General features: G+C 41.7%; 3 non-coding genes across 3 annotated transcripts; 1 reads left to right on the top strand and 2 right to left on the bottom strand.

Moving 5' to 3' along the window:
- Positions 1-3,946: 3,946 nt before the first annotated feature.
- Positions 3,947-4,020, bottom strand: trnat-agu (transfer RNA threonine (anticodon AGU)). Its single transcript has one exon. It is a non-coding gene; the product is annotated as a tRNA-Thr (tRNA).
- Positions 4,021-5,194: 1,174 nt separating this feature from the next.
- trnag-ucc (transfer RNA glycine (anticodon UCC)) lies at positions 5,195-5,266 on the bottom strand. Its single transcript has one exon. It is a non-coding gene; the product is annotated as a tRNA-Gly (tRNA).
- Positions 5,267-7,512: 2,246 nt separating this feature from the next.
- On the top strand, positions 7,513-7,654 carry LOC148637713 (U4 spliceosomal RNA). Its single transcript, XR_015931256.1, has one exon. It is a non-coding gene; the product is annotated as a U4 spliceosomal RNA (small nuclear RNA).
- The last annotated feature ends 833 nt before the right edge of the window (positions 7,655-8,487 follow it).

The following is an 8,487-nucleotide window of genomic DNA, read 5'->3' as shown; positions in this document are numbered from 1 at the left end:
CTGATGAAGAGCTAGTTCTGAATAGTGATTCAGCTGTCCACAGTTCCGACCTGTTCACGAGGCCTGCTGCTGGTGCTAACCTCGGGTGGATCCTCTGGTTATTCTCTGGCAACCTCCGCTCTAGACTCTTAGAACAAAGGAAAGTTCTGGCACTCGGACACACTGGCCGTTCCGTGGTTGTCCGGGCTGAGTCTCAGGATGGTCAGGAGGCGCGCTGCGAGAATATCCTGCCCTTGGGAGCCTTCTGCTCCTGGGCCGTCCTGCCCTGGAATTCTCCTTTGAATTCCCTTTAGAATTGTCCACAGAATCCTCTGAATCCTCCCTTCTGAATCTTACTGAATCTCACAGGCTCTCTGTGTTGCCTGTTTTTACCTGGAGGAACTTCAGCTCATTGATTGGCTGAAAGTTCCATGGGCATCAGAGTCCCACGTGGGTTACTCGGCCCTACAAGTCCCTGATTGATTGATCAAGGTGAGATATGAGTCACTTAGTCCTGACACTTAGTAATGCAGTCCAGATGTCCAACTGGCACTCCCTAGACAGATAGGCGCCAATGGATGACCATTGATCATGATAGAAAGGCTTAGCTAAGTGCATCCCCCTTTGGGAGCTGTCCTAGGACCTTAAATCACCCTGCATGAATAGTCTCTCTGTGGCTGCACCACAGAGATGAACAGAGAAATGGGGCCTCATTTGGAAAGGCTCAGAACACTTAATTCTGCCTTATTAATAAGCCTCGCCGCTACACACATATATTAATGTAATAAATGATTGCTTATGCTTTATAAATAAATCTAATTAAAATAAAAGCTTAAGTTTTGTATTTATCTTGTACCATAGAACATGATTTTCTTTGTATTTCAAGCCCACAAAGTGTCCAAATGTTCTATGATCATTTCTTTCATCATTAGGGACTAAATATACCAAACGTATGATGCTAAAATCCTGAAAAAAGGATAGGCTCCATTTCGTCAGTAGATTGGAGTCCAAAACTGATTTGGGTCAATATACATTACCTTTGAAGATAAGGTACAGTCTACTGTAGGGAACCATCAACTTAGAAAGCATTGGCCTTCCCTGGGGGTCAGGTAGGTGCAAAAGATAAACCTTTATCCTATCTTTATCTTAAGATAAGTGTCCAAGCAGTATTTTTCCAAGTTTCACCAAGCTCATCATGTTGCCATAGTAGACAAAGTTCTATAAAATGTTAAATAACTTTAGAAAAAAGCATCTTGGTCTTTCAGTACTGTACAAGGTGAATTAAACTGTCCCTGGTAATAAAAAGTAATTAGAAGCATCCCAGAAACATCCCAGCATCCCAGAAACATTCTAGAAACATTCTATCTCTAGAAACATTAGCTGTTTTATATCATGTAATTTAGTGTGATGTTGTCAGAATTCAAGGACATTATCACACACAGAAATTGGTTCAGTTAAATCTAAAAAACACAGCTAAACATGGGTTTAAATGTAAAATAGAAGTCTTACCTCTTGTCAAAAGATTTAATTCAAGAAGCGATGTAATAAATGATTGCTTATGCTTTATAAACAAATCTAATTAAAATAAAAGCTTAAGTTTTGTATTTATCTTGTACCATATAACATGGTTTTCTTTGTATTTCAATCCCACAAAGTGTCCAAATGACACACTACATGATATAAGGAAGATTATCACATGCATATCGGTATTATCTTTCTTATGAAAATGCATTCCTTTCATTACATTTTACTTTTTAAAATGAACTCAAATTGTGTATAATGTAATAATGTAAGTAGAATAGATTCTAACAATATAATGATCCAGTGTGTTGCACTACTTCACTGCTTCACTGCTCTATGCCGTCTGGAAATAAATCCTCAGACTGCTCACTGCCCTGGGCTTGTACCAATAAATTACAGGAGCACGTCTATATATCACTGCGTTGAAGCAGAAGACACACAATCACTGCAAACACATCCTAAATACAGTGTTCCAACACCTTTGACCTCATCCAGAACGTATCATTTATTGAAAGGGATTGCTGTCAGAATGCACATCTGAATCCCAAACAGAATCTCTAGTAAAATACGATCATTTGTGAAACAGGCAAATGACTGTCTCAGGGGCCCATTCCTCATTGTCAGACATATGTATGCAATGCTTTCACCGTGCATTGAGCAATAGGGATTAAAAACACCGCAGGTAAGGTTAGATGTCATGTTCTATGATCATTTCTTTCAGCATTAGGAACTAAATATACTAAATGTATGATACTAAAATGTTATTTTCACATATATTAATGTAATAAATGATTGCTTATGCTTTATAAATAAATCTAATTAAAATAAAAGCTTAAGTTTTGTATTTATCTTGTACCATAGAACAAGATTTTCTTTGTATTTCAAGCCCACAAAGTGTCCTTTGATCTCTTATCTGTGGTAATCCACAATGACCCCGTTCTTCAGGTGATTCATCATGTCCTCCCTCGTCTGTTGAGAGGCCATCCCGATCTCTTCTGCCGTGGCATGTTTCATACACGCTCTCTTGAAGTGAGCAGGAAGCTGATCAAAAGTATTCAGGCACATCTTGCACACCAGGGGAATCCTCGCGGGTTTCCTTTGAAAATAAATAATACCATCTGTGTATAGAAACAAGCTAAGACTGATTTCTTAAATTATCCTTAAAATTCTCTCTCATAGTTTGAGCATAATGATTTTATTGCATTTATATAAGAATTGCTCATTGCTCCAAAATAAATAATGGTTTCATAAAAAAGTGAACACTTACTTGGTCTCAGTCACAGACTTTCCAATAGAAGCCATTGTGGAGTTCAGCAACTGCAGGTCCTAGAAGTGGGGAAGGAATTTTAAAAGAGAAATTGAATTACAATACAGAAGGAATGGCTGAGGGTTCACTGAAATATATAAATATACAAATTCCAAAGACTGAGTCCATATAGAAACAACTACTTTTCATTTTCAGTATAAGAAAAAAAAAACATTATCTTCCAAAGCATCATAAAATTGTCCCTTCTTCCAGACTCTACTTCTCTCTTGTAGTAGTACAGCAGACCTTTCCAGGTGAGCAGATCACAGAGTCCGAAATAAGCTTCCTCCATCAAACAAAGTACCTGAACATGACTCTGTCTTCATAAAAGCGCCCCTGTAATAAAGAGATTAAATCCAAAATCAAGAGGGCAGTTGCCTACTGAAATACAAGAAGTCATCAATTTTAACCTAGCAACACATTAAAGGCTGCATCTATACAAGTGCGATTCTAGAAATGCTCACCAGATTACGTTTTAAGAAGGAACTGCACCTCAGGTTCCGCTGAGATCTTAACTCGGATGGCAGGATTCAGAGTCCGGAGTGCGGACTGATGGCGAACGGAGGGTCCACATACTGTGGATCCCTCAGTGATCTTCCGCGTATTCAAACCGCCAGCGTGTGACTCCCCTGTCCCTGTGACCTCATTGGTCTGCTCTCTCCTCTGTGCAGCCGAGCCCGACTCACGGTAAAGTGAAAAAAAAGATGCCCTCAACGTGAGATTTACTCTGGAGCGAGGATAGATGTTACCTTTTTATCATTGAACAGGATGTATGTGATGTGGCGACTAGGTTCAATTTTGTATCCTCTTTAAAAGATTAAGGACTGGGGTGAGTGTGATTTACCACCCTTTCAGCTAAGAACCCGACTTGCGCATCGTTTAAGCTGCATTGACTCGGTCGTTTAACTCTTCTCCATTAGCAGGGTTAAGGTTAAAGAAAAAAACATTGCTGACTTCTTTTTTTTTTGCCAGCCGCTAGCGCTGATTAGCAAGGCTTGTATTTCATGTTTTGCAAGTTGCATCCATTTTAAGAAAAACAAGTCGCGTTAAAGACAGGAAATGAATACTTGCATTTAATTAAGTCTAGCCGTAGGCGGTTGTCTGTAATGACCAGTTCTGTTCGAGAAGACACAACAAAGAAGGCACCGCTGGGATTCGAACCCAGGATCTTCTGTTTACTAGGCAGGCGCTTTAACCAACTAAGCCACGGCGCCCCAGGAGTGCTGTTCTTTTGCAGCCACTTGGACACACCACTCAGACACATCTGCATTCGGTGTGTGCTCCGCCTGCTTGCTGAGCAAGTTGCCACCTTTACATACAATAGCAACATCGACACCAAGAGAAAGGATGACAAATGGCTCTTATCTGGAACTTTTCATGTCCAAGGAGCTCAATATGCTTTCTGTGTACAACAGGGCCACTGAACTCCACACTGGCCACTGAACCACAGCAGTGGCTTGCTGGCTTGACATCTCCCAAGGAAAATGTTGAAATCACATGTGGAACAGGAAAATGACCCTCGAGTACGAGGGAAAAAAAAGAAAAAGATCATCTGGAGCGCGCCAACCCATGTCCGGACAGCCCAGTTTCGTCGACAAGGTGGCTGAGTGGTTAAGGTGATGGACTGCTAATTCATTGTGCTCTGCAGTCATGGGTTCAAATCTCATTCTCGTCGCTCTCCATGTCTGACACATGTGCCTGTTTGACGTCGGCCCTCCTGTTGCTTGCTCCGGTGCTAGAGCCGTACATTTTCTAGCGGTGGCTGAACATGGTATAGTAGGCCAACGTCGGTATCGAGCAGTGACAGTAACAGTACTTACTGCGCCCCATAAGAAATCGTTTGTCCCTGTTCAAAAGAGATTGTGCGATGTCCTGCGGCGTTCGTAAAGCAAACCTTTGACAGTTTGAAAAGAGGAATTTATTCTGCTTCCTGTGCGTGCAGTAGTTACAAAGTTGAACGTCTTTACACGATCTGCTGCAGTTTTCAGTGGGCGGGCTTTGTCAGATGGCTTGAAAAAACGCACTGTGTTTCGGCTGAACTCCACACGCATGAGCAGTGTCCTGCATGTTTTCTGTGTATAGCTGTCTTTTAACGCATACAGAATTCATTTGAAATCATTGATTTCTCCAATTAACAAAGGTCCCTTTTTGAACCTGCGAGAAGCATTCTTTCAATGTAACAGATTTACTCCGGGGAAAGCCAGCATGACATTGAGAGTAGCTCAAGCTTTCAGCACCCATATTGGACTGCGTGTATGCAGACACCACTCAGAATCCCCTGTAAGATTCTCCCTCAATTCCGTTTTTCAGTGCTTTAGCTCTTTCAAAAGGCTTCGCTTTGCTAGTCACAATCCAAGGCTCATGATAGCATTTGAAAACATTCACCACTGCGTTGGCCGGGAATCGAACCCGGGTCAACTGCTTGGAAGGCAGCTATGCTCACCACTATACCACCAACGCATGCCCACAGGAAGTCTGCAGGACACCACCAGAGAATGCTTTTTTTAAAAAAAATTTTATTAAACATAGAATTTACAAATACAAATACAACAAGAGGATCAGAGTCATGTACAAGAGAAAAAAAATGCAGCAGAAAAAAGCATTTAACTACCAGAGGTAATTAAGTAATTATGTGATCAAATTGTATATTTTACATGTATCATATTTTCCTTGCTTTAATATTTCTCAGTTATTTATAAACTTTAGTTTCAACATGCATGCGTTTCCTGTAAAAAATAAAACTCAGCACACAGTTTTTCTTTTAACAACATTTCGAGTACCTCTGGCATTCATGAAAAAGACATACACAAAAGCAAATAACTAACTCTAAGACTGTCTAAACTATTGAGTTTTTCAAAGAACCAGAACTATAACAGTCCTTAACACTTAACTACACCATTCCAAACTAACACTAAAGAAACACTAGTATATACTGGTATAACAAATAAAACCAAACATAATCATTAACTGAGCAGTCACTGGGAGCAAATCTCCTTCCCGTCCACAAAGGCCCTCGCTCCCACAAAGTAGGCTCTCCTCCCCTCTCTTCTGGCAGCTTCAACCTGGGGCCACAGCTGGTTCCTGGTACTCCTGTCCGCAGCAGACAGGTCCTCTGCAAACCTCAGTTTGTTCCCATTCAAATACTCATTCCCCCTCGCCGCTTGCCACAGCATGTCCCTCGCCGTCCTCTTGGTGAACTGTATTATAATCGATCTGGGGAGCACTTGCCCAGACATGTTCGCTCTCCCGAGCTTGTGAACAAAGTCAATGGCCGATATTACGTCCTCCTGGTCCGGCAGGGTCCTTTTACAGATACCCTTCACTGTTGCAACAAGGTCCTTATCACGTTCCTCTTTAACTCCAAATAATTTTAAATTCCATCATCGACGGTATCTATCTACATCGTTCACTTTCAATTCAAGTTCTTTAATATGCTTTTCTTGTTTGGTATTTACTTGTTTAAGAACTTTTACTTCACTCTTTAAGTCTTCAACCTCTTTAAACACACAGTCCATGGACTTTTTAAGACTTTCGATTGCGACTGTATTAGATCAAGTCATTTCCTTCAGCTCACCCATGCTCTGTGCCATCATGTTGAAGATGTTGGTCTGGAGCTCCTCCAGCGTCAGGTTGCCCCTTCCTCTCTTGGCTGCCGGGGTTTTCACAGGTGTGCTGGGCAGGGACTCCGGCTCTTCCTCTGGCAGCTGAGTCTCACTTGGGCTGCGAGCGCTCGCGTACGAGCGCATCTCCAGCACTCTTTCCACGTCCCCTCCAGCTGCTTCACTTTTCCCTTTAGTTGCCATCAATTTTCTTGTAGTGCTATACATATACGATTGAGGTATCTTAGAGTTCTCCTTCGAAGACCCAGCACTCTCTTTTCTTTTCCCAGTGTTACTCATATCGAAATTCTTAAACCTAAAAAAAATAGTTTTTTTTTCTTTCAATTATAACTGAAGTTTAAACAAGTAGTGTTAAGTCCTTATTTTTCTGTAGTCAAAAAAAGCAAAAATTAACATTCAGGTCATGAAAAACTCAAAAAAAATCCTCAACCACTAAACTTTACCTCCCACCTGAGCGCCATCTTGAACGCCCCTACCACCAGAGAATGCTCAAGATTTCGGAAGCTGTCTCCGGGACGTGCTGATTCCACACATCCTGAATAAATCATGATATTGTTAGTTGCTGTAGCTAGACGTTCAAATGAGTTTCATGGCCAGATGGACTGTTTCCTCCAGCGGTATAGTATTGCAGTGAGACAGCACGATGCCTGCAAGACTATGTCACGCTAAACGCCACAGATTGTGTTTGTCCGTTCGTGTCAGTCATCCTGCAGCCACGGGAAGTGGGACACAAACATGCCTCAATGCTTTCAAGACGTTAGGATTTGTTTGTGCAACATCCGAGAAGAGTACTTGTGGCTTGAATGTGAACTGTACGTGCCCACCCCCTTTCCTCTGTAGTGCATGAGTTCCTCCCGGCATGCCCTTCGTCATTGTTCTGTCATCTTGTATTTAAAGGGTTGTATTTCTGCTGCTGAAAAGAATCAACGGGTTTCTTTGTTCCCAACGGAGCCCTTGTCTGTCATGAAATTCTTCAAAACCTCAAGCTAGAAGAAGACGACAAATATGAAGCGTTACAGCAACGACATGCCATGAGACGATTGATAACGATTTCCATAGGATCCCCGCGGTTGCCTGGCAACCGTCAGCTTTGCGCAGTGGCAGTATCGTAGCCTGTGAGGTTTAGCCGAGGCAGGATTATTGCTAGTTGAAAACTTTTCCCAATACCCCGCTTCCGCCGGTTTGCAATACAATCAGCGAAAGCTATTTTTGACAGTCTCGTTAGAGACTGAGCAAGGTGTTTAAAGACAGATTTGGTCATGGTGACATCATGGTAGAAAGAAGCGAGCTTGTTCCCAGTGGGCATTGATTCGTCGAATATACGTATATTTACGGCGAAATTACGGCTATACGTATATATACGTCGCCTCGACGTATAATCAACGTCGAATTGCAACCGTAAAATTGACGACATTAACAAACGCATATATAACGTCGAAAACACATCTAACACAGTGCATGAGGCTTTTTACTGTATGTATCGTGTGTGCCGCAACTAGGAGTATACGGCACTCTGCACAGTGTACGAAGTAAATTATTTTCGCAGCAATTAATTTACATGTGTATAATAAATATAGTAAATATAATAAATTAATTACTGCGAAAATAATTTACTTCGTACACTGTGCAGAGTGCCGTATACTCCTAGTTGCGGCACACACGATACATACAGTAAAAAGCCTCAGGCACTGTGTTAGATGTGTTTTCGACGTTATATATGCGTTTATTCATGTCGTCGATTTTACGGTTGCAATTCGACGTTGATTATACGTCGAGGCGACGTATATATACGTATAGCCGTAATTTCGCCGTAAATATACGTATATTCGACGAATCAATGCCCACAGCTTAGCATACAAGGGTTTTGCTGAGGGGTCTTGCCACCTGCCTGAAAAAAAACAGTAAAATGTTTGAGTGCCTATAGAGTTTCTATTTTTATTTTCTTGACAAAAGTTGATACCATTTCCTGGACACCCCGTCCCCCATCAGTGTGCGGTGCCCGAGGAAAAATCTGTAGGGGGGCGTCTGAAATTCTGAGGGGGGAGTGATATTTCGGTTGAA

Source organism: Lepisosteus platostomus, unplaced genomic scaffold, assembly GCF_059453375.1.
Source record: "Lepisosteus platostomus isolate fLepPlt1 unplaced genomic scaffold, fLepPlt1.hap1 Scaffold_107_H1, whole genome shotgun sequence".
Lineage (NCBI taxonomy): Eukaryota > Metazoa > Chordata > Actinopteri > Semionotiformes > Lepisosteidae > Lepisosteus > Lepisosteus platostomus.
This window is presented reverse-complemented; position numbering and strand designations above follow the sequence as displayed.